Source organism: Equus asinus, chromosome 4 (genome assembly GCF_041296235.1).
Source record: "Equus asinus isolate D_3611 breed Donkey chromosome 4, EquAss-T2T_v2, whole genome shotgun sequence".
Lineage (NCBI taxonomy): Eukaryota > Metazoa > Chordata > Mammalia > Perissodactyla > Equidae > Equus > Equus asinus.
Window position 1 is genome coordinate 43,127,692 of NC_091793.1, and position 26,937 is coordinate 43,154,628.

The 26,937-nt window shown below is 45.8% G+C and overlaps 2 long non-coding RNA genes across 2 annotated transcripts in view; one reads left to right on the forward strand and one right to left on the reverse strand.

The window, feature by feature from the left end:
- The window catches only part of LOC123276404 (uncharacterized), a 67,347-nt gene that overhangs the window by 25,085 nt on the left and 15,325 nt on the right, over positions 1-26,937 (reverse strand). The window contains exons 2-4 of the long non-coding RNA XR_011502669.1: positions 23,105-24,893; positions 20,985-21,089; positions 11,290-17,515 (exon numbers count right to left, since the gene is read on the reverse strand). This is a non-coding gene — a long non-coding RNA (uncharacterized lncRNA). The remainder of the gene's footprint in view (positions 1-11,289; positions 17,516-20,984; positions 21,090-23,104; positions 24,894-26,937) is intronic.
- LOC139045058 (uncharacterized) lies at positions 16,293-19,248 on the forward strand. Its single transcript, XR_011502670.1, has 3 exons — positions 16,293-16,428; positions 18,850-18,942; positions 19,117-19,248. It is a non-coding gene; the product is annotated as an uncharacterized lncRNA (long non-coding RNA).

A 26,937-nucleotide genomic window follows, 5' to 3' on the forward strand; every position in this document is an offset into this window, starting at 1 on the left:
TTCAAAGATGGTCTCCATGTTGACTTTTTTTTTTTTTGCTGGGAAAGATTTGCCCTGAGCTGACATCTGTTGCCAATCTTCCTCTCTCTTTTTTTTTCCCCTTCCCCAAAGCCCCAGTACATAGTTGTAAGTCTTTCTAGTTCTTCCATGTGAGCTGCCACCACAGCATGGCTACTGACAGATGGTGGGTGGTGTGGTTCCACACCCAGAGAGTAAACCCACGTTGAACTTTAACCACTAGGCCATCAGGGCTGGCTCTCCATGTTGACTTTACTGAGGTCAAGCCTACCCTGAAAGAATGCCCTCAGATATTGGTTAGGACTACAACTAGCTACTGGTAACAGAAAATCCAAATTAGCAGTGATTTGATTTCTGTCTCATGCAAAAGTCAGGAAGCAAGTGGCCAGGAAATGGAACTGTGGCCATAACATGGGGAGGCATCAAGGACCCCCCTGAGGATTTGAGTCTAGTTGACACATCACAATATCAGAGACTCAGTTTCCTTTTTTTTTTTTTTAAGGATAAGTTTTTTTTTAGTGAGGAAGATTGGCCCTGAGCTAACACCTGTTGCCAATCTTCTTCTTCTTTTTCTTTTACTCTCCAAAGCCCCAGTGCGTAGTTGTATATCCTAGTTGCAAGTCATGCCAGTTCTTCTATGTGGGATGCTGCCACAGCATGGCTTGATGAGTGGTATGTAGGTCCACACCCAGGATCCAAACCAGTGAACCCTGGGGCACTGAAGCAGAGTGCATGGACTTAACCACTCAGCCACGGGGCCGGCCCCTCAGGTTCCTTTTATTTCGCTGCTTCACCTTGCCTGATCTCCATTCCCATTGGTCTAAAGTGGCTTGTCCACCTCCAGCCATCATATCCACAGTCTAACCTGCAGGAAAAAGGAAAAAGGAGAAGAAGGGTACCCCCTTCCCCTTATGGAAACTTCTCAGAAGTTATCCCCAGCACTTCCATTTACATCCCATCAGCCAAAACTTAGGCATGTGCTCTCTTTCAGCTTCAAGGAAAGCTGGAAAAAGTAGACTTCTTTCCCAACAGTCATTTTCTGGGCTAAAAATTCAGGAGGGGGCACACTGCTTACTACGAATGAAAGAGGGAATAGATATTGGGAAATTACAGTCTCTGGTATACTGCATATACCTTTTTCTTTTAAATTTCAAATTAGCAGTGTTGTCACCATTTTCTTCCCTCTTGACTATCCCAAAGGAAGGGACGCCCAACATCCTTCTCAAGGACCTTCTCCTTCCCAAGCTCTTGGAGGCCTGTCCTCCTCACAGAGTACCCACCAGCATCTCCAATCTGCCCCTCTCCTGGGCTCATTTCCTGCTCCACACAAACACACATATCCTGGATCAAACCTGACCTGAACCTGACATTTCATCTTTCTCCTTTCACCGACAAACTTCTCAAACAAGAATTGTGAAAGAGGACATGAAGGGAACCATATTAAGATAGAGCTGGAGCAGCCATTTCAGAGGAATTGCCTTGAACGTCTTGTTTTCTTTATCTTCCAAACCACTAACATTCCAAGAAGTCAGTAAAGACAAGAATATCCTGTTTATAAGGACTGAAGAAACTGGACTTTCCTGATAACCAGATCCCTAAGCAATCAATGAAGTACAAGTCTAGCCTTTTGCCTGATGACCAAATCTCAAGCCAATCTATGAAGTATAAACCTAGCCTTACCTCATCTACCACCAACGAACGCTTCTTTAAAGATTTTATTTTTTTTTCCTTTTTCTCCCCAAAGCCCCCCGGTACATAGTTGTATATTCTTCGTTGTGGGTCCTTCTAGTTGTGGCATGTGGGACGCTGCCTCAGCGTGGTTTCATGAGCAGTGCCATATCCACGCCCAGGATTCGAACCAACGAAACACTGGGCCGCCTGCAGCAGAGCGCGCGAACTTAACCACTCCTCCACGGGGCCAGCCCCACGAATGCTTCTTTAATACGACCTACCCCATCTTCCTCCCTTTGTCCCATAAAAATCCTGAGCCCTTCTCCTGTAATCGTTCACATGTATGTAGATGTCGCCCCAATCTCTCTCCAGATTTCCAACCCTACATTTCCCCCAGCTGGCTGGATACTCCACTTGGATATTTTTCCAGAACCGCAAACTCGGCAGTTTAAATGTTTAAAATTCAGCATCTTCCTCTCCACACCCAGCTTCCTTTTTGGATTCCCCACTTCTGCCAACCAGACTCAAATCCTCAGGGTTTCCTTGATCCCACCCCACGTTACAGCCACTTTTCTAATCGGTCTGAGTGGGCCAGAAGCCCCTGTCATAGGGAGGCTGACAGCTCCCAACCCACCACCAGGCCACAGTGGTCCTTCCACCCCCGTCTTACCACCCACATGGCCGGAAATACTAACCAGCACATCAAATGCAGTCATATGGTGCTGGTTTCCTCTTCATGAAGATGTGTCTTTTATCTTCCTCCTACTCCAGACTATCTACTTCTTGTGTGCAGAGACCCCACAGTCGAACAATGGGCTTGGTGCTTCGCGGGTCTTCAGTAAATATTTGCTGATAGTCAGGGTCATCATGAGGCACAAACACTCATTCTCAGGTCACAGTCCGTACTAGCCCCTCCCTGTGGAGCACTGACTGAACTAAGCTCATGCCGTGCATGACCTCAGGGGATATCTACAGAAACCCTAGGAAATAGGCATTATTACTCCTCTACTACAGATGGGGAAACTGAGGCTCGGTGAGGTTAAATAAATCACCCACGCTCACCTGGCTAGCAAGTACAAGAGCAAGATGTCCACCCAGACCTGCGGATCGCCAAGGCCCTGCTCTGAACATCTTCTTAACAAGTGAGCCTCTGAGGCACCAACAGAGGCCCTTTCACAAATGGACCCTTCAGTGTTCCTGCTTCCCGGGGCACCTTCTGGGAAATTGTAGGGGGCAGAGTCCTGAGACCGACTTTTTTAACAAACATCCCATTGAAACCAGAGTTTCTCAACCTGAGCACCGTCAACGTTTGAGGCAGGATAACTCTGTGCTGTGGGGGCTGTCCCGTGCGCTGTAGGATGTTAGCAGCATCCTGGCCTCTAGCCCCGAGACGCCAGTAGCACCCTCCGCTCAAGTTGTGACAACCAAAAATGTCTCCAGCCTTGCCAAATATCCCCTGGCGGGGCAAAATTGCCTCCCCGTTGAAAACCACTGCATTAAAATCTTTAAGGGACCTAAGCTGAAGAAATCATAAAAGTGGTGTAGTACAGAGCATAGACATGACAAATAACAGCTCTTTCCCCTCAAGAATGCTAGGTATGTGTTGCAAAGAACTTATTGCCCAAAATGGTTTTAGAACTCCTCTTTTGGAAGAGCCTTCAGAGCCTAAAGAAAATTCTTTTAATAGTCTCCATGGTGGCTAGTCCCAAAGAACTGTTGCAAAAATATTTTAAGAATAAACTCCTAAGATTGATGCCTCTGAAAGGAGTGCTCTGAAGCGGGAACTCCTGTTTGGACGGCTAAGCTTTGGCACAGCTCCTAGGAAGCCATCCTGCTCCCTTTAGGACCACGCATTTCAGGTGCTACACTGCATCGCTGATTTGGTGAGGCAGTGACTTCCAGCTAGACAGGGAGCTGGGCTGTGCTTGCCTTGTTCGCTGCCATCACCCCAACTCCCAGCACGGCGCGCGGGCTAAACAAGGCCCTCAGTGAATGTTTGCTGGGTGAACGAATGAGCGAACGACTGCCACGGGGCACTCAATGATTACCTAATAAAATAATTGGTGCTTTCCAGACAGACACATGTCAGTGATGAAAATGTGGACCTCGTGGAAAAAAAAAATTGGTGCAAGCGGAAATTCCACAAGCTTAATAAGATGCCAGAATTATTGGACTCTACCGCCTGAAAGACGAAAGAGTGGTCAAACTAGCTTAAATCAAACTCTCTTATTATTCCGAACCTAGACCTCAGGTACTTTATAACCCACAGACGGTAGTTACAAAATACTTACCAGTTCCTAAGATCTCACTACGTGTCACACATTGTGTGAAGTGCTTTGTACACTTTCTCACTGGACCTGTTAACAGGCCATGAGACAGATATTAGAATCCCCAACACGGAGAACTCGCTGAGTCAGAGGTTAAAATTCTTGCCAAGGTCACACAGCAGTAAGGGCCAAAGCACTCTGAATGTGGGTCACTCTGAAAACAGCCCATGCTCTATTCACTACTCCATGCTACCTTCCAAGGACACGCAGTCTTTGCAAATTGAAATGGATTCACTCGTCACATTTATTAAGCACCCTTGGGTTGTAATATGTCATAGAAGACACAAAAATTGGTCAATAAGCATAAAGGGACTTGCAAGGTCGAGTCTTATAAATCTCTGCAGATAGAATTCTTTCTACAAACATGTGTGTCGATGGGGGTGGAGGTGGCGTTTTATGAAAATCTGAAATCTTTGTTTTAAAATAAGAACAGCTTTGTCTTGGATTGTATTACCCTTGGTCCACAAACTCTACCGAAATCAGTGAAAATTTCTAACTTTTCTTAAAGGGCAGTTAAATGTCACGCTGAGCCTAGTTATATGTTACGAGCAAAACGTTCAGTGTGTATTCAACAAAGCCCAAAGTTCGTATTTCAGGAAAAGTAAAACAATATAGAGACAAGATAATCAACCTTCCCCAACATCTTTATGAAGATTGTCACCGAGTCTTTAGCCCGCCTTCTGTTAGTTCATCTCAGTCCACTACTGTATTTTCCTCTTTGCTTTATGAATATCCTTTTTCCCCCCAAAATGACACCTATTGGTATTCATTCATTCTGTAGTGACTCCCATCTATTTACTGAGTCTTGTCATTTTCATACAGTTTGGGGCATGGATTAAAATCATGGCTTCCTCATTGATGAACAAAATTCATCGATTCCTCTGTTTGTGGACCAAATTGTAAAGGGACAAAGGTAAACGATATCTGAAAATCTCTACACAAAAGGAATAACGTTTGAAGGATTTAAAATTATTTCCCACTTTAGCTGCACTAACATGTTCTCAACACTCAAGAATAACTCTCCCGCTTCTTGATCTTCCCCATAAGCTTCAGAAATCTCACAGTAAAGAACATTCATCAGCATTTGTCAGTGGCAGCAACCTCAGAAAGCCTGCATTCCAGCACTGGAATGGAAAGAAAAGCAAATAATGCCGAGGCATATTTAAAAGGGAAGGACGAATGCCCATCACTTAATCTCGATACAGGAGTAAAATACATCAGCTTTATTTTGGTGCTGTGTCTCCCAAGAGATCAGCATTTTGCTTTTATTAAGGTTTGCATATATTCCCAAGTATTTTAAACTATGACATGAAAAATAACTCTAGTGCTTTTAAGTAATCTTGGTATGTAAATTCGGAAAACCAGAGAATCAAAAAAGAGTATTTCTATAGCTCAATGTGTCTGTTGCTCTCATTTGTATTCGGGGGCGATTTTCAGGCAAGGAGGAAAAGGTGTTTAAATTTCCTACACAATTCTGCCCTCTGTTGCAACTATCTTGAATTACTGGCTTTAACAAAAAGAACAAAATGTTAAACGAATAAAATAGGAGCATACCTTTTGTGTGAGCGTCTGTGTATGTGCAGTTATACTTTACTATACATAAAGGAAAATGTACTGGGGCCGGCCCGGTGGCTCAGTGGTTAAGTGTGCACGTTCTGCTTCAGCGGCCTGGGGTTCGCTGGTTCGGATCCCCGGTGTGGACACGGCACCGCTTGGCACACCATGCTGTGGTAGGTGTCCCACATATAAAGTAGAGGAAGATGGGCACTGATGTTAGCTCAGGGCCAGTCTTCCTCAGCAGAAAGAGGAGGATTGGCGGTAGATGTAAGTTCAGAGCTAATCTTCCTCAAATAAAAAAAAAAAAGGAAAATATAGAAATTTTGAACTTGAAGACTCAATTAAATACATGGGACTGTAAGGTCTTCTTTTTCAGAATTTCTCTTTCTAACATTCCGGTATCTAAATTTCTACATTCATTCATTTGTTCCATTTTAAATTGCTGCATCTAATGTGTTTGACACAGGTGTATATTATTGCTTGTCCCTCGTCCGTTCCTGTGCTCATGCTGTGGGCCACCTTGACCTTGAGCAACCTCCTGCTTTCTTTCTGCCCACTTGTCTGTGGCTCGCCCTTCCCGCATGGAGCACACGGTTCCCCAGCTTGTCCTCTGTGTTAGGCAGCATTCCAGGCTCTGAACACCAGGCACAGCACACAAGGTGGCGCCCTCAGCACTCAGGGAGGCTGGGAGGCTTCAACCAGAGCTAAGGTGCCTCAAGTTGGGGAGCAAAAACTGAAACAGAGCCGAGAGAGAGAGCACTGGGAGCCAGAGTCCAAGACATTTGTCCACAGCGGCTATCGGAGCAAAGGGGCCTGCAGTGCGGATGAGAACTGAGGGGTCAAACCAAGTGACAGGGGAACCTAAGAGCCATAAGCAGAGCAGGCTCAGAGCAGGCGGATGAGGATGGTCTGGACAAAGAGCCAAGGGACGGGCTCCTGCCCAGGGCGGGGCTTTTGCACATTCCAGGAGGATTATTGGGTCCAGATTCCTGTAAGGGCTCAGGTTGGCATGGCCAAGGTCCATCACTGTGTTTAATACTCGATTCAACAATCTCGTGTGCCCCAAGGACCTCTCAGTCATGACGCTGCCTCCCACTCACCATGTCACCGTATTTCCTCACTCAGCTCCAACATATAGCTGGAACAGACAAGAAAGGAATTGTTCTCATTACAAAACTAACCTTGTGCCAGCACCGTGAGCTGCAGCTGAAACTTTAATTATTGAGGGTAAGGGGGTGCGGGAAGTCCCTCCAACCTGTCTGGGCCCAGCTCCCTTGGGTTCCACGGACACCCCTGCCTCTGCCCAGAACAAAGCACCAATTGTCACTCTAAAGCCTGAATAAACTGCAGTTTGCATCCTGAAAAAAAAAACAAAAACAAAGAACTAATATGTGCACATTATAGACAAAATGGAAAATATACAAAAGGACAAAGAAAAACAAAAATCACTCAATTGCATCATTCAAAGATAATCTCTCACATATTGTTGTATGTACTTTTGAACATTTGAGCGTACCCATACTTATTTTTTTAAGTTAAAATTGGGATCATCCTACATATAATGTTTAATACCTGCTTTTTCATTTCCTGGTTCAACAAATATTTATGTGTTAGTACTGTGCTAGATGTTGAATATGTGTTGAACACAATATTCATGGTTCCTGCCCTCAGGGAACTTATAGTCTATTGGAAAACATGTTGTATTGTGAATATTTTTCTGTATCCTTAAATATTATTTGAAAATACACATATTTATGGCTGGATTATATTCCACTTTACAGATTACCATTAGTCAATTTTTCACTATTGCTACCTAGTGAGAATTATTGGCAGAAATGCTTTTAAACATCCCTGATTATTTCCTTAGAGCAACTGTTAGAAGTTGAATAAGCTACAGGCTATTAATATTTTTAAGACTTTGGATATATATTGCCAAATTGCTCCCTAAAAGATTGTCCCAATGTAAACTCTTCCTGTAGCATGTCAAAGTACCCACCTCCTTACACTTTTACCAATATTATTATTGTTTTTAAAAATCATTACCAAAAAAATCATTGTTGATTTGGTACCTGAAAAATAGCATCTAACTACTGTTTTAATTTGCATTTCTCTGATTATTAGTGAAACAGACTATTGTAATGTATTTATTAACAATTTATGTGTTCTTCATCAAGTCTAAGAAGTCATCAACTGCAAAATGAATTCTTATGTCAGAAAGGTTAAGTTTTGAGAAAGCTTGCTTCTTAAAACCAATGAAATCTGGTGTTTATTCTTTAGTGTATTCATTCTGCCAACAACCATTTACCGAGAACCTTGAGCACCTGCTGTGAGCCAGGGACCGTCCAGGAGCAATAGACAAAGGATGAGCCCAGACAGCCCTGGGCCTCACCAGGTGGGCTATCAGATGCTGGGGGAGACAGACCAGCACAGAGTCATACAAACGAATACAAATTCGAACTACGAAAAGAGCCATGAAAGAGATCATGAGATGAATTGGGGAAGGTTTCTGCGTGGACGTGACAATTGAGCTGAGAGTCAAAAAAAAAAAAAAAAGAATAGAAGGTTTTGAGGCAAAAGGAGGGAGGAAGGGTGTGAAACTCTGGGCAGAAGGAAGAACATGTGCAAAAGCTCTATGGCCAGAAAAAGCCTGATGCTGTGGGAACTGAAAGATGGAGACCAAAGAGCAGACAGAGCAAGGCGTTTGGTTCAAGGTCAGACTGGAGACATGGGAAGGGCCATTCAGCACCCACACCATGACCGGCGCTGCTCCAGGCACTGTGGGTACAGGGGTGAGCACGAGAGGCAGAGGCCTGCTCTTGAGGAGACTTCATTCCAGCAGCTGGGAGGGTCGAGGGCAGAGACAGACAATTTAAAAAAGAAAGAAACAAACAAACAAACAAGATGGAGTCAGGTAGCGGTAAAAGCTAAGCAAAGAATTAAAACACGTTGACATGAGAGAGGACGACTAGGTATAACATTAGACTGGGGAGTCCACTCTGAGAAAGTGACACGTCGGCTGAGATCTAAATAACCAGAAAGAACTGGTGCTACAAATGGGACTGGGAAGAACATCCCCAGTAGAGGGAACAGCTGGTGCCAAGGGCCAAGGGCAGAAGGGACTTGAAGGACAGAGAGAAGGCCAGGGTGGCTGGCATCTAGAGGTCAAGAAAAAGAATCTTATAAGATGATGCGACCTAAGCACGCAGGGGCAGATTACACAGAGCATTGTAAATCAAGGTGAGGAGTTTAGATCTTAGTATAAGGGCAACAGCAGACCACGGGAGTTTCCTTAATCTGGGAAGTGGCATGACCTGGTCTACATTCTTAAAAGCTCATCCTGGCTACTATACAGACAATGGACTTTAAAGGAGCAAAAATGAAAGTAGGAAGGCCAGTCAGAAGATCGCTACAATCGGCCAGAGGAGACGTGATGGTGGCTTGGGGTCACTAGAGTGATGCCACTGAAAAGCTGAGGTTGTGTGTCCCCTCTCACCACTCCTATTCAACATCATACTGGGAGTCCTAGCCAATGCAATAAGACAGGAAAAGGAAATAAAAGATACACACACTGGGGAAGAAGAAATAAAGTGGTCTTTGTTCACAAATGATATGATTGCCTATGTAGAAATCCGAAAAAATCAACAGAGCACTCCTGGAACTAATAAGCAATCATAGCAAGGATACAGGATTAATATACAAAAGCCAATTGTTCTCCAGCAATGAACAACTGGAATTAGAAATTTAAAACACAATATCATTTATAATAGCATCCCAAAAATGAAATACTTAGGTATAAATCTAACAAAGTATGTACATGATCCATATGCAGAAAACTACAAAACGCTGATGAAAGATATCAAAGAAGATCTAAGTAAACAGATATTCCATGTTGATGGATTGGAAGGCTTAACACTGTTAAGATGCTTGACCTATAAATTCAGTGCAATCCCAATAAAAATCTTCTATAGATGTCCAACTGATCTTTGATGAAGCAGCAAAGACAATTTAATGGACATAGTCTAATTAACAAATAGGGCTGGAACACTTTGTCATGCATATGCAAAAAAAAATTAATCTAGATACAGACATTACACTTTTCCCAAAAAATTTACTCAAAATGGATCATAGACCTAAATATAAAATGAAATACTATAAGAGTTTAAGAAGGAAACAGAAGAAAAGCTACATGACCTTGGATTTGGCAATGAGTTATTAACAACACCAAAAGCACAATTTATGAAAGAAAATATTAAGTTAGACTTTACTAAAATTAAAACCTTCTGCTCTGTGAAAGGCATTATTAACAGAATGAAAAGAAAAGCCATGGATTGGGAGAAACTATTTGTAAAATATATATTTGATAAAAGACTTCTACCCAAAACATACAAAGAACTCTTAAAACTCAACAATAAGATAGATAAAGATGCTCAATATTATTTGTCATTATGGAATTGCAAATGAAAACAACTGTAAGGGGCCGGCCCAGTGGCATAGTAGTTAAGAGCATGCTGGGCTTCAGCTGTCCAGGGTTCACAGGGTCAGATCCCGGGCGCACACCTAGCACCACTCATCAAGCCACGCTGTTCCTCATCAAGCAAGAACAGGGAGATGGGCAACACAGATGTTAGCTAAGGCCAATCTTCCTCACAAAAAAATAAAAATAATAAATAAATAAATAAAACAACTGTAAGATACTGCTACACACCTATTAGGATGACTAAAATAAAAAAAACTGAGTATACCAAATGCTAGTGAGGATGCAGAACAACAGGAACTCTCATTCATTGCTGGTGGGAATGCAAAATGGTACAGCCACTTTAAAAGACAGTTTGGCAGTTTCTTACAAAGCTAAACACAGTCCTACCATACGATCCAGCAATCATGCTCCTGGCTATTTACCCAACTGATTAAAAAACTTATGTACATATAAAAATTTGCAGGCAAATATTTATAGCAGCTTTATTCATAATCACCAAAAGCTGGACATAACAAAAATGTCCTTCAACAGATGAATAGATAAACCGTGGTACATTCACACAATGGAATATTCTTCAGCAATAAAAAGAAATGAGGTATCAAGCCACGAAAAGACCTGGAGGAACCTTAAATGCATATTAGTAAGCTTCACAACTGTGCACAGCAGCCCTGACAGCTTAGGGAAGGGCAGTGGTGGTGGAGGTAGACAAGTGGACAAGTTTGAGAAACATTTAGGAAGTGAAAAATGTCAGGGCTCAATGATGAAATGCATTTGGGGAGGCAGCAAAGAAGAGAAAGCGTCAGGGATTACTCCGAGGTTGTAGATGGAGAGATGGTCCCTGGAAGAGAGCCTGGTTTTGGAGGGATGTTGGTGCCTTCAGTTTCAGATGTGCTGGGTTGGGGGAGCTGTGGAGACACCATCCAAGTGGAGAGTTAAGCAGGTGGCTGGATACATGGATCTGAGGCTCAGGGGTTAAGTGTGGATGGGGAAATAAACGTGTGAATCACGCGCACATGGACTGAAGTCATGGACATAGACAATATGCTTAGAGTGGAATTAAGCACGAAAGGAGAAGAGCCTTAAGGAACTCTAACCCTTAGCAGCCTGGTAGAAGAGCAAGAACTAACAAAAGAGACAGGAAAGGAGCAGAAAGACGGAAGATGAAGCAGGTGAATGTTCATCAGCAAAGCCAAGAGACCAGCATGTTTGGAAGAGCAGGGCATGGTCAAAAATACTCACTCGGGGCCGGGCCGCTGGCACAGCAGTTAAGTGCACACGTTCCACTTCGGCAGCTCGGGGTTCGCCAGTTCAGATCCCAGGTGCATGGCACCGCTTGGCAAGCCATGAGGTGGTAGGCATCCCACATATAAAGTGGAGGAAGATGGGCACAGATGTTAGCTCAGGGGCAGCCTTCCTCAGCAAAAAGAAAAAAAAAAAGAGGAGGATTGGTGGCAGATGTTAGCTCAGAGCTAATCTTCCTCAAAAAAAAAAAACACAGATGCTAAGAAGCAAAATCAGACAAGGACTGAAAATGTTCTCTGGATGGTCTGCTCATGGTCTTGCTTATTTTTATTGAAGTGTTCATCACTTTTTTATTTTTCTGTAGAGCTATCTTTAAAAATGTTTAATAAACCATTTTGTTCCATTTATCCAAAATATTTAGAGGTTTCTGAAGGTATCGAGAACAATGCTTCACACATTAGTCATGAAAAGCTAGTATTGTGCCATTTACTGCAAACTTCTGACAAGATGCTATAAAGTAAGGCATTTACCCTTTGCCCTAATAAGAAATCCTGCCCCTCAAAAACAAGATGATTCTCCCCACCTCAGCACATCCGCCACCTGGAGGGCAGCCAGCCATCTATTAAGATGGAGCCACGCTGGGACCCATCCTTCTGCCACATCTGCTCTAGTCTGTCTCTTCTCATCTTTGACATTGTCTGAAAATGCCACTGCAGACAGAAACGGGTTTTCTTCACTTTGATGTGACCCAGGGCTCCAGCCAAAAGCAAGAGTGTCATGTCACAGAGAAGCTATAAAAACTGACCCGACCATACAAGTTCAAAGACCTTTGTACTGGCTATTAGTCAGAGAGGCAGCTTCCCCAGATGCGTTCCGCCAGGAGGGGAAAACTCCGGCGCAGGGGAGACCTACAGGAAGCACCTGGGGAGAAGCGACTTCCAGACTGCTACAAACTGAGCGTCATTCCGTCGACCTAAGCAGCAGCTAGGCTGCTTGTTCTCGTCGCTGCCACCAGGGGGAGCCAAACCACACAGGCCGGAGGGAGACAGGGAAACGGCTGGGCGTGCCCTCCATCCAACAGCCTCATGGAGCCAGGAGAGACGTCAGACACTTCTACGCGCCCATCAGACTAGAGAGACTGGGCGCCGTTAGAAAACTCGCACTTTTTAAGGAACTTTCCAGAAGCAGGCAGGAGTCAAAAGGGTAAGTAGCCTAGTTATCTTTCAGAACAGAATGGGGATAATGAAGAATGAGCCTCAAAAAGGGAATTCTGAATCATCTCCTTCATGGGAGGGAGGCCAGGCACTGTGGTTGGGAAGATGCTCCCCACTGTCCCCAAGAATCAGGGCTTGCTTTCTACTTGGAAGTGGGCCTTCCTGGAAGGCTCCATTCCATGCAGCAGTGAGATCTGGCTGTCCCCTCCTCAAGCCTCTTCTTCCTGCTGGTGGATTTGGGGAAAGGAATTTCTGTCCTACATCCACTTCAGGGCCAGGCCAGTCCCACTTCTCAAGGGTTACCTGGTTCTACCTGTGCTCTAGGCCTTACGCTCCTGTTCCCACCTGGACCCTTCATCCCACCTGGGTTTGCGCTTCCAGTGGCAGCTTCCTGAGGCTGCTTGCTGTCCCCTCTCCGATCCACACTGCCTTAAATGTGGAACACTATGGATTCTCCTTCATGTCCGTAAACAATTTGGAACAGACTTTTACTCAAAATGTAGGGGTATCAGAGGAGGGTTTCAACACGACACAGAGAAGAAAATAATTTAAAGTGAAATATTAGACATTTAATTAAATGCATTTAATTGAGATCCACCCTCGCTTTTTGGATTTCTAACTCCTTGGTCTCCTGGGTTTCTGGCTACCCTCTAACTCCTCCTCCTCTGCTCACCCCTCGGAGCTTTGTCCTAGGCCCACCTCTCTTCTTCCTGTCCCTGGATGCTCTCATTGCCTCTCCTGGCTTCAGTCCCCACAACATGCATGTATTCCTGGCTCAGATCTCTTTCTCTGAACCCAGAGAATATCTCCTCCCAGCATTCTACAATCACTCCAAACTCAACATGGATTCCGTCCCCTAAACCTGCTTCCTTGGGAGAGTTTCCTCCTTTGGTCCCTGGCAATGTCACCCACCCTGTCATTCAAGTCAGAGCCAGTGCAGTCATCCTTGACTCCTCCATCTCCTGGACCCACCTGATGATCAAGTCCTGCGGATTCTACGTCCGAACCCTCCTCTGCGTCCCCACTGCCACCCCCACCCCTTGTCTAAGCCCCACTGCCTCTCACCTGGGTTGTTACCGCTAGTAGATCTCCCAGAAGCCGTGCTTGTCCCTTTCCATTTCATTCTTCATACGACATGCAGAGTGACCTTTCAAAACCTGTCACCATCTTGCTTAAATCCCCAACGGCTTCCCACCACTCGTGGGATAAGGGCCGAATCCTTCGCGTGACCTTCTGTACTTGGGCTCCCGCCTGCCCCTGCAGCTGCGGACTCCCCTCAGTGCCTGCCCTGGGCTTGTTCAGTCCTTCAGATTCACCCCTCTCCCTCTCGACTCTGGACTGTCAACCACTGTTCCCTCTGCCCTTTCTCCAATTAGCTCTCACTCATCCTCCAGTGAAATGTCACTTTTCTGGGGTGACGTCCACTGTTCCTGAGACAAGACCACCTCTCCCTGCTCTAGGCTCTTCGCCACATCTGTGTACCACGCTCCTCAGGCCGAATCCATAGTGTCCATCTTTGACCCTCCTCCATAAGCTCCATTATGTCTTCTCTATTGCTGCGTCCCCGGCATCTAGCACCATGCTCGGCACTACACAGGCACTTGGTGAAGACAGTGAATTAATCCAGAGGAATGACAGCACTTGCCCACACTCTTTATTACCAAGGAGCGCAGGGGCGAACTGGCAGGCAACTCCTGAGATTGCAGACTATAAAACGGGATTTCTCGAAACCCCTTTGAAAGGGTATTGCTGGTAAGGGCCTTGCCTCCAGCAGCACCCCAGGAGGGCAGACTGACTCAGGGCTGTGTGGCTACATAACCATGGTAGAAAAAAAATGTTTGGGTGGGCCCAGACAGCCCACCAGACCACTGTAAGGCCTCCTGTAACTATTATATGGGATTCTTGCTATAATTAAACCTCGTTCCGATGAATCTAACACATTCTCTATTGCTCTGGGGACAAGTAATTGGCCTTGCGACTTCTACTTTCAGCAACCCAAAAGGGAGGAAAGGGAACCTACACAGTCCTGGGGGGACTTCCAGGAGGCCCCCTAAATGGCCTTGGGCTGACTCTGCCAGCCAGGATGGGAGGTAAGACACGAAGGTGGACCATGACAATATGCAGAGGGATTGGACCACAGCTCTGTTCTATGAAGACTGATCAGAGAGAGGAAATGGGGGCCTGGTAGAGACAAGAGAATGGATGTGAGAGGCTTTATGGAAGTAAAATCTACAGGACTTGGAAGGTGTCAAAGGCAGTGATGGAGGCCAGGACTCCCTGCTGAGGAGCCTCTGGAGGTCCCGAGCGACACAGAGACTGACCAGCAGCCTCTGAGATGATGGTACAAACAGCATCATGCCCACAGAATCACCAGAAGAGCCCAGTGGATGTCTCCAGCCTAATTCAAAGGGACACATTCTCAGCTAGGTTCATTTACATCCAGAAAATCTTCACACATTCAACTATTAGGATTTCCTCCACTTTCAGCCCCCAGCCCCACCCCTTCCATCACCATAACAAACACCTTGTGACAAGCAGTCGTGGCACTATCAGGAAGGACTTCCTCTGGTCAGCTCCCAGGTTCCTATGACATACAGACCTCCGCCCACCCCATTTCTCACCGCCCTATCTCCTTCCCCCGCCCTGCGTCTCTAAGCACTGCCCCATTTCCAGACGGATCCTGGCTTTATTCAACACACTGGTATCCTTAGTATCGCCTGGGTCCTTGCACATGGAGGATTAGTGGATCAGACAAATTCCAAAACGACACAGATCATACATGGCAATCAGAACAAACAGAGGCTAAATGTTTAAGGACCAAGAAGGATGGAGCGGTGGCCCAAATCCATGCCGAGCTCCCTGGGAGATCTTGGGCAACTTACCTCCCTTCTCTGAGACTCAGTTTCCTTAATGTCAACCAAGATATTAATAGTATTATAGTTTTTATGAGAATTAAACAAAATAATGCATGTAAATACTTAACTTAGAGCCTGGCACACGACAAATGCTCAAAATCTGTTGTTATGATCATTATATGGTAAACCCCATGACGGCAGGGATTCCATTTGCCAAGTTCACTGCTATGTCAGCAGCGCCCAGGGAGTCCATGGCCCAAGGCAGATGCGCAGTCACTAGTTCTTGAAAGAATACATGAAGGTTATTACTGTTTCATAAGTCAGGAAATATAGGAGGAAAGCAAGAGGGAGACAGGCAAGTGGCTGCTGTGGAGAACAAAGAGAAGAAATATTAACCAAAGTGCCATCCAAACCCAAGCCAATAGGCCGAAAGTCAAAAAGCTATCCCAATTTGGATTGAGGCCACTCTCAGCAGTAATTACACATTTCCAGCACTGAGTGACAGAGGGAGTTAGTGGCACCATCAGTAGATAGAGGGGACATAGAAAGAAGAACAAGGTTGAGGGGAATCTGAAATAATTTAGGTTTTGCATCTATTTAATTTAATAATCTATTTAATTTGAACTATCAACTGGTCACTCAGGAAAACTGTTCATGGAGCAATCCTATTACTATTTCTCAGAAAATGGGGCACGTACCCTGATACTCCGAGAGGGGATCGAGGCTGGAAATTCACATAAAGAAGGAATATGTTAGGGGTGTGGTTGAAGCCATGAGAAAGTACAGAGAGAGAAAATGCTAAGGACAGACCCTTGGGAAACAGCCACAGCAAGAGGGTAAAGAGAAGCCACTTCCAAATTAACCCTTTTCCCAATTTCCTGTCTTCAGAAAGTGTTGGCTTGCGTTGCGGGGAGGAGACGTCTGTTGGATTGATCAGAATTAAGTGAGTAACTCTTGGCCACTCTACATCCCGGCGAAACGGACGGCTGAAACATCACTGCTCACTGTGCCTGAGAGTGTGTTCCTTCCTCACTGGGGGGCACTCGTCTGCTTTAACCTTGGCCACTGTGAGTAAATAGGCCCCAGCTGCATCATATCTGGCTTCCCGTAATACATTCCAGTGGTGGGTGAGGTCGGCCTTGTCCAGAAGCTTTGGATCTTTGATAGAAGGTCTGTGATAACTGTAACACAATGTACTAATGTAAGTCATTTTAGTATCTCATGCCTCCAAGGAAGCTATTCTTCTATTTACCACATTTGATTAGCCTATTCACAAATTTCTTAACTGATATGACTTTGGTGGGTCACCAGATAAATATGAACCTCTCACTCTTCAGCACTCAAAGCCAATGCCACTCATGTGTCCAGCAGGCCCCCTCCTCTGGGCAGGCTCCTTGAGTCTGCCGGGCAGGGCGAGCCTCACCCTCTTCCGAGCTTGCACAGCTCTGAGTCGTTGCTCTAGAGAAGCATTTACCACCACGGATAGCAATTCTCTGGCTCCGCATCAGCCCCACTAGCTGGAAAGCGCCCAAGGGCTGGGGCTGTCTCCCGTTCACTCCTGCATCCCCAGGGCCTAGAACAGAGTGGGAGACAGCGTGGGCAAGGAGGGAAGTTTGCCGAAGGAATGCCTAAGAGGACGAGAAGGAAGGGGAGGGGGAGGGAAGAAGGTAGGAGGGGCTAGCAGGAGAACGAGGCCGTCTTTTATCCCTGCCCGACTCCGAGTCCTCGGCTCTGCAGATGGCTCAACTTTGAGAGGAAACCACGGGAGTCAGGAAGGGACAACAACACTCTGCAGAGCTAGACGACCAAATGGAGCAACACTGGGGACCCGTCAGCCATAGAAGTTGACGCCAGCTGATCGTCCCATCCGAACGAATGAACAAGTGGTTGAATGAATAATGAATGAATGCGTCTTACTCAAGGGAACCATGGGTATCTAAACAGTGCTTAGCAAAAGGAAAAGCTAAATCTGCCCAAACAATGTAAAAACAATGAGACTTACCTAGGACTCTAGAGAAAGCAGCACAAATCCCCATTGGCCGCTCATTTGCATACGCCACGGCAATTCCCCCCCACTCTCCAGAGAGCCATGTGCCATTGGAAGTATCTGACCCAGATTTGGTGAAAATGTGTTTTCTTGTGATTCATGGGGATCTGAAAGGTGGATGGACAGCTTTCTCTGAGAGGAGTGATTACACCTATTTAAAAATCAATTACAGTTGAACCATCTGACTTTTTAGTGTATGAAACACTACAGCAAACTGATAAGAGCTCTATGGCCATCAATGACGACAATAAAAGTCAAAGTAGCTTGAAAAAAATTGAAATATTAAAAATGTATCTTCTTATAGGTCAGTCAGAATTTACCAAAGAGTGAGTTAGAGTTATGAACACTGACCTAGATTTCCAGAAGCTTGTGAGCATGTTGCTTTTTCATGTTGAGTCTTCCTCCTCCCCCAGGAAATATTTGTAACCTACTTTTCTATTTTAACTATACAGCATGGTTACCGCTTAAATAAGCACTTTCAAATATTTGAGGGCACGCATTGTGGAGAAGTTAATCTGTTGCCTGGATCTCATATAGGCCAAGGGGTAGCTGAGCAAACTCGTGGCCAACTGGATGTTGGAGCCAAGACTACTGTATTTTCATTTCCAAAGAAAAATGGTTCCAACCGATCACACTACCCAGAAACAAGCTTATCAAAAACAGAAGGGTTTTGTTTCATTAAATCTTGGTGATACTCATTCTTGAAAACTGAAATAGAAGTATTTCTAATTTTCTGCTTGACACTTTTCTTGAGAGATGAACGGGACCCACGGCTGGCTGGCACGCCAAGCCCAGCTCTTCAAAGGAACTCTAACCAAAGGGGAGCCCATGGTTCACATAGCCATCCTGCATTTCCGCTGCACTGACTCCAGGTGACCCACCCATTTGGAGAGACGCTGTGCTGGCTGGTCTAAAATGGGCAGATATGCCCAGGTGGCGTGTGCAGTGCTTAAGAGACCCATGGAAGAAAAAGAAAACTCCCTCCCACCTGTGTGTGGCAAAGGCATTTTTATGTCATAAGTTGGGAAAGTGAGGTGGGGAATGAGAGAGAAAGAGAGCTGGGACAAACAGTACGCTGAGTCCAAGATTTGGAGCATTAAACACAATGCTCAAAGCGTACAAAACATTTTATCTTTTTACAAAATAACCTCGTGGAGATGATATGAAAATCCCTGTGATGGTTAGTTTTACATGTCAACTTGACTGGGCTAAGGGATGCCCAGATAGCTGGCAAGATATTATTTCTGGATGTGACTGTGAGGGTGTTTCTGGGAAACACTAGCATTTGAATCAGTAGACTGAGTAAAGACCACCCTCACCAACGCAATTGGGCATCGTCCAATCCACTGAAGACCCACATAGAAAAAAAATGCAGAGGAAGGACGAATTTGCTCTCTGCTTCAGCTGGAGCATTTATCTTCTTGGCACTTCTGGTTCTCAGGCCTTCGAACTCCAACTGGAACTACACCACCAGCTTTCCTGGGCTTCCAGCTTGCAGACTGCAAGATCCTGGGACTTCTGTCTCCATAATCATGTGAGCCAATCCCTCATAATACATCTTTTTCTTTCTTTCTTTTTTTTTTTGTGAGGAAGATTGGCCACTGCGCTAACATCTGTTGCCAATCTTCCCCTTTTTGCTTGAGGAAAGTTGTCCCTGAGCTAACATCTGTGCCAATCTTCCTCTCTTTTATGTGGGATGCTGCCACAGCGTGGCTTGATGAGTGGTGCTCGGTCTACACACGGGATCCGAACCTGCAAACCTGGGGCTGCTGAAGTGGAGCACTCGAACTTAACCACTACACCAGCAGGCCAGCCCCATAAATCTTTTTCTATATATCTGTATCTATATCTATTGTTGTTAGTGCCGTCCAGTCAATTTCAACTCCTAGTGACCCTGTGTACAGCAGAGCAGAACCCTGCTTGGTCTTTTTGCGCCATCCTCTTACCTTCTGGCACTATATCAGACAATGCACCACTACTATTCACAGGATTTTCATGGCCAATTCTTTTGGACGTTGGTGGCCAGGTCCTTCTTCCTAGTCTGTCTTAGCCTGGAAGCTCCGCTGAAACCTGTCCACCATGGTTGACCCTGCTGGTATTTGAAATACCAGTGTCATAGCTTTCAGCATCACAGCAACATCCAGCCACTGCAGTATGACAACCGACAGACGGGTGGTGTTGTTCCCTGAACGGGAAATGAACTCAGGCTGCAGCAGTGAGAGCGCACCCATCTTAACCACTAGATACAATGGCTGCTATCTATATCTGTATCTACATCTCTATCTCATATTAGCTCTGTTTCTCTGGAGAACCCTGACTAAGACAATCCCCATATGAAAAATAAAGCCACTTAAAAACAGAGAGACTAGCTGGCCTCTGGTCAGCACATGACTGGAGAAGCAGGATTCAGACCTTCTGGCTCATTTCCAGGGCTCCTCTGATTACACATGGGAGGTGAGGAACGCTCCACCACAGCATCACCTGTGCATACAGAGTTCAGCACAGTTCTCATGGATGGACTCACTGGCTGACCACATACAGAGTGTTATCTCTCGCAATGGGCTAGTTTATGCTGTATGGACAAACGACCCCCAAATCTCAATGGCTTCAAACCACAAAGGTCTATCACGCCCATCACAGGTTGGCTGGACCTCCAAATCCAGGTCTGCTCACTCCAGAACTGACGGAGGAGCCGCCATCTTGAACAGTGCCAGTCGCCTCACACAACTCATTGAACAGAACTAGTCACAAGGGGCCACCCAACAAGAAGACCAGGAAGTACTTCCCTTGGTAGGGGGAGGGGCTGGAAACATTGGCAACTGGCTGTATGGTCACCACAGTGGTTATTGTGCCAGAGGCTGTATTAAGCAGCTCACATTAGGCATACTTAGCATTTTTAATACTCAAGGTAATTACTGTTATTATCCCCATTTTGCAGGTGAGAAACTGAGTCTTAGAAAGTTAAGGACCTTGCACTAGGTCCTTATAGTAGAAGGTGACTGCCGATAGGAGACAATGTGGACTCTGCCAAACAGCATGCAGCCTGGGAGTGAGGGAAGACAGGGCGAAATGAGGCTGCTCCTCTCCCAGGACCACGGTGTCATGTGGGGAGCCTCCCACCTCCTGACCTGTGCTCAGCCCTCCAGATCCTGCCTCCACTATGGGCAGACACCAGAGGCTGAGGTTCCATTCTGGTTCTCAAAACAACGGATATGGAGGCTTCTGGAAATGGCAGGCCTGCCAAACCAGCAGCCAGGAATAGCCATGCATTCGTTCAGCAAGCATCTACTGAGTGTAACTCGAGTGGGTTCCAGGGAATTCAGACCTGCTCGGGGGTGTCTGATGAAACAGAATGATCCTTAGGCCAATGGAATTCAAGGTCACCAGTTGATTAGCATGGATCATCAAGGGAAAGGTGGTGGGCAGGAGGCCACACAGGAGACGGGTGAGGAAAGCAAAGGGGGTTCATAATGGCTAATGTTTCTTGAGAATATACTATGGGCCAGGCCCAGTCTAAGTCTTGTAATTACATGAATGAACTCATTGAATGCTCACAAGTAACAACAAGTAACTTACTGTTTTACGAATGAGGGATCTGGGTGCAGAGTGGTCAATGACATGGCTAAGGTCCTCTGCTAGGTATCAGGGGTCTGTGATTGCCACAGTTTCTTGGATTCAGACCTGCAGTTTTTTTTCAGAATGGGATGAGAATTTCATTTCAGAATTAGGGCAGAGACTGCTAATTCCTATCCAATATCCATTTCCCTCACCTTTCTTAATGACAGACCCCACCTTGGTTTAAAGTAGGAACACAACCAGTTGAAACTACTCCCCAACTTCCCTTGGCCAAATGATGAAGTTCTAGGTCAAAGAGACATAGGTGGAAATGTTGGTGGAAAACTTCGGGGAAAGCTCCTTCAAAGGAAATGCAAGCCCTTCTTCCTTTCTTCTTCCTTCCTGTTGCCTGAAATATGATGGCTGGAGCTCCAGCAGCCATGCTCTTGCCAGCAGTCATAAGCTTGAGCTTACCTTACAAATGCAAGCCAGTGTAGTGGATCAGGGACATAGAAGGAGCTGGGTCCCAGAGAACTTTGTGGAGCCAAGAGAGCAGCCCTGGACCAACTACCTCCAGAAGTCTTTCATATAAGAGAATAAACCCTGAGTGTTAAGCCATTGAAGTCAGGTTTCTGTTACTCACAGCCAAGTACAAGCATTAATTTATATAACCATTTTTATGCATGTTTATAGATTCATTTCTACTTGAGAAATGCCAGCTACAAGCTTTCGCTTGTGTGCAACCTTCCCTTCCCTTAGCCAGCAGGCATTTGCACAGATTCAAGCCTGACCAAGAAGCTTGTGCACCACAGCATTTCTCAGGGGCTGGTGCTGGAAGTGCAGGAGGCCATTGGCCTTCTCCTACACCCACTCTTTGGTGGCATTGCAGAAGGCAGCCCAGTGCAACGTGATCACTTTGCAATGATTCCTATAGGCCAGCATGTGCAAAGTCTGGAGTATCCCATCGGCCAACCCACAATGAGAGATGCTCAATAAGCACAGAATGTCGGCCTCCCAGCCCTATGCAGACAACATAATGACGATGATGACAAAAAGAAGGCTCACATGCGCCAGGCATCATTCTAAATGCTTTATATGACTAATAAGCTTGTTTCTTTCAATCATCCTACGGTAGACACTGTAACTGCCTCTGTCTTACAAATGAGAAAAATGAAGCACAGACAAGTTAAGTAACTTACCCCAGGTCACACAGAAATAAGTGAAGGACTGGGATTTGAACGCAGACAGCCTGGCTTCAGAGCCCATCCTCTTAGCCATTAAGTTAGCATCTGTATTGTCCCAACTAATACATCCATGTTAGCTATGGTGACAAACTGGCAAACTTTCCGATCATTACGCTTAGCATTTCTGCTGAGCCGTCTTTGTTAAGATTTCCCATCATCAGATTTGCATCTATGGGTGTGAGTGGGTTTTCTGTCTGAATGCTGTCCTGACACACATTCCCAGACACCACTGGAGCCGGCTATTCCTTCCTCACCTGACTCTTCGATGTTTCCACCAGACCCACTGGCTTTACGATCAACCAACACTAAGATCCTTAAGACAACTGAGAGAAATGACTACAAAGGTCTATCATTCTAAATGTATTTCCTCTGCTAGGATTGGGGAACGAGCCCAAAATACCTGGAATCTTTAAGCAGAGGCAGCAATTCAGCCCCAGCTGTACAAGCTTCCTCTGAGGATGACCCCAGTTTGGCCAAGCTCTTCCTGTACTTGTGGCTGAGCCCCAGGGCCTGAGTGGGGTCAGTGGGCAGTGCTGGGAGGAGGAAGGTCACCTGGGAAAATGAGGGGGGCCTGGGCTTTCCTGCATATCCCGGAGATATAGGGACAGCCATGGCACCGCCGTGGGCCACCTTGCCTGAGTGACTCTCCTTGGGGTACACACAGACCTTGTTTCCACCCGCTTGTGGGTGGGGAGGGCATACTAAATTTGAAATCAATTTTCTTTGCAGAAATGCAAACTCTAGAGCAAAAGTGGGGGAAGACACAGCAATGTGTCTTTCATTCCAAGTATTTTCTGCTTCTCTCTCCCCACCCCCACCTCCCCCTCCCTGCTCCATTCTAAATTCGTGCCCTTAAGAGAAGGTTGTTATGTAGCAGAAATGGAGAGGAAAACTCACCTTTTTCAAAAGAGGCTTTTGAAGTTCACAGCAGAGACAGTAGCTGGCGAGAACAAGCTTTGACTCAAAAGCCTGATTGTTGAATCTCGAAAGACAAGTTCCTGACCAACTCGTGGAATAAATTTTTTACCACAAACAACAGACCCAGACAATTACAGGATGAGCTGAAGAGGTCGTTTTATCCTGCCCAGGAAGGAGAGAGATTCTGCTGACCTGAGAAAGGCGTAGGGGAGGGTGAGGGAAGAGAGCCCTGCCGTGAGTTGCTCCAGTGGGTTCTGTGAGGGGCCCGTGCCCCACCCACCCCGGACCCAAGCCAGCTGTGGGCAGGGAGACATCGACTCAGCAGATGCACCTGGGGCCCAACAGTAGGGAGGACCTGAGCTCGGCTTCCCATCGGAGGCCAGGACGGCAGCAGCTCTGCAGATCTCCCAATGTCACCAGGAAGAACCAGAGAGGAGAAATCGCCGTGGGGATGGACCACAGGGGAAACCTATAGGGCCCAGGCCTCCAAGTGCTGCAGGGAACAGCTGACATTTTCTGTCAGGAGTGTGGAATACCTACACGCCTGCAGGCTCCCGAAGATGCAGAAGTTTGCTGAGCAAGGGGGCCTCCTCACCTTGGGATGAGGGAATGTGGCAGCAGATGGCAGCACAGACTGAAGGGTCCAAAAACAGAGGGGAACACAGGCATCCCAGAGGATGCCAACAATGGAGGACGTCAGTGTCTGTGGACCATCTGGAGCTGTGACCACCTCAGTGGAAGACAGAAGGGACAGACGACAACCAAGGACACCCAGCATCAAGGCCCTCAGATCTAAGCTCAACCCAATGGCAAAACAGGCAGGACACAAATCCTCACTCGACTGAAAAAAATCCTGAATTGACTGAAAATAAACTGAACTGATGGAGTTAACCTGAATTAACCTGGTTTCTGCCGTCAGTTCGACTGTAGGCTCAAAAGAGAGATGAAATTGAATTATAGAATAATAAAGGTCCATTTCTTAGGCCCCTGAAAAATGTGACTGAAATTTATGCCTAATACAGGTCTCCTTGCAGTCAGCCACAGACAGATCCCTAGACAGAGTTAACAGATTTAGCAAATAAAAATACAGAGAATCTAGTTAAATCTGAATTTCAGATAAACAACACATTAGTATAAGTATGTCCCATGCAATATTTGGGATATACTTATACTGAAAGATCCTTTGTTGCTTATCTGAAATTCAAATTTAACTGGGTATCCTATATGTTCTCTGACAATCCTATCCCTGGACCCTCCTCGCCTGGGTGGGGGTCCACCATACATCTTTCTCCCCTGGATTCCCACCAAGTTGTCAATACCAGCCAAGGCCTACCTTCTTCTGAAGTTGCAGTGTCTGAATTTGCCTTTTTTGTTTAAAAGTCCAACTGTAGTCTTCAATCCAGCGTTTCAGAATTAATTCTCAGAGCTCCTCAAACGAGATCACGTCCAAGTCCTCCTTCAGACATGAAGCTCATTTCGGTAGCGTCTGCGTTCTTTCACTTCATTTGCTGGCATTGTGAGCTATAAAGGATTCAGGTTCATTTTTTGCCTCAACGTTTGCTCTGTGGGAAGGGGTCTTTGTTGGGAATGGAGAGATGATGTCTAAAGATGTTTAGTTTTGCTTCTTCATCTCCTGTGCCAATGAGTTCCACTGTCCTCACACCTGGTGGGCCCACAGCAACATGTAGGACAGGCTGGAGGAGACGGGGCTCGTGACAAATTTGCAATGAGGAGACAGCGAGCATGGCAGCCAAGAAAAATCTTCTGCCTGAGGAAGAGAGTCAAAGACATGTGAAAACTTTAAAGACTTTAAAACCACTTTGCTGATGGTTTTTAAACTTAGAGTAGGGGGAGTAGGGAGTAAGTATAGGGTAAGGGTTGGGGTTATGGTTATTAATAGAAACGTGGACGGTAAGCAATATGGTGATAAGAAAATACCAATTCACACTTCATAGAACCGTACTTGGCTGACTCACTGATCTGCTATGAACTTGATAGTACAAATGTGGACTCTGAAAAGAGGTTCCTACAAGCAAGTAATTTAACAAAATTGCAGACTTCTAAAGAACGACCTACAGCGATGGCTGAAGGAAACCTGAGAGAGTGCAAAGTGAACCATTCGACTGCAAAGGGAAACAGTGATTTATGATGAACTGTCGCTTTGTGCAACAATACTGTCACAAGAGAAACACTTTTATTTTTGAATAAAAGAAACATCTAAGAAGATCTTTCTAGATTCCTTTAACAGACTTTCCCACCCCTCTTTGCCTAATAATAGCAACTATCACATACTGACTGCTTACTCTGAGCCAGACACTGTGTTGAGTATGTCTTCAGGTACTCACTGTATTAGTTATAGTTTTTTATTATCTGTATCTTACTATTTTGGGGGGGTTTGTGTTTTGTTTTTTTGCTTGAGAAAGATTGTCTCTGAGCTAACATCTGTGGCCATCTTCCTCTATTTTGTATGTGGGACACTGACACAGCATGGCTTGATGAGCTGTGTGTAGGTCCACACCTGGCATCCGAACTCGTAAACCCCAGGCCACTGAAGTGGAGCGGGCGAACCCAACCACTACACTACTGGGTCCACCCCATCTTCCGATGTTTTGACATCTCTCAGGGGCCTTACAGATCTGTGGAGAGACTGCACCTCCCTAGGCCAGCTAATTCCTGGGGTGGTGGACAGCTTACCTGGAATGTGCCTTTTACACACAGACCTGCCAATCCCAGACCATGCCCCCACCCACTTCCTCACCTAACTCTCACCAAGCCAGTATTTCCCCTGCCCCAAATCATCCCAGGGCCAGGGACCAGACCACTGGGGATAGTTGTCTATCCCCCTATATCCCCAGAGCCTGCCAGAATTATTCAACCTAGCCGATTCTAAGCTGCTTCCTCAGCCCTGCCCCGCCTTCTCCCTGGAAACCCCAGGGAAGGATCTGGCCTCCACTTTCCCCTGGCTCCTGTCTTCTGCCTCCTGACCATCCTGATACTTCCCCTGGGGCCCTGTGTGGCATGCTGTGTCTCCTCTCAGGAAATATAAGTAATGAATCCTTCTTTCAATGGCCTTGGCTTCCCCATGCCATCACTTAGTCATCTCTCTATAAATTAAATCCCGGGTATAATTTTAACCCACTAACTCATTCTGTCCTCCCAAGAACACTCTAGAAAGGCAGAGGAGGAAATTGAAGCACAGCGGGGCTAAAGGTCTTTTCTAATTCATTCTGATGGTCAGCAGCAGAGCTGGCACTCACACCCAGAGGCCAGCTCCAGAGGCAGGCTCCTAACCACTGCACCAGACAGCCTCGGTAACTGCCTGGACATCCCTGCTCCTGCAGAGCTCTGCTGCAACCCGTCTTCCAGGAGGCCTTCTCCAAAGGTCAAGTCCCTCCATTAGAGGCTCTCATGACACAACATACTGATCCTTGACAGCACTTGTCACAGTTCCAATTTTATACTTATTCGTGTGGTGATATCATTAATATCTGCCATTCCCTACTAGAATGAAAGCTTTATTTCTTTGCAGGGACCAAATCTGTCTCTGCTCACAGTGCTTTTCCCATAGTAAGTGCTCAACAATTATTTGTTGAATGCATGGTGGTTGCCATGGATTAAATTAAAAAGCAGCTTACAAAACAATATGATGTGTAACTTCATCTGCACCAACATCTCTGTGTATATAGACATCCAGAGGGAAAAGAAGGCCACGCACCGAAATGTTTAACACTGGTGAGACTGTGGTATAGTTACTTTTCTATCTTCTCTTCTTCATCATATTTTCTATGAGAAACATAGATTACTTACATCAA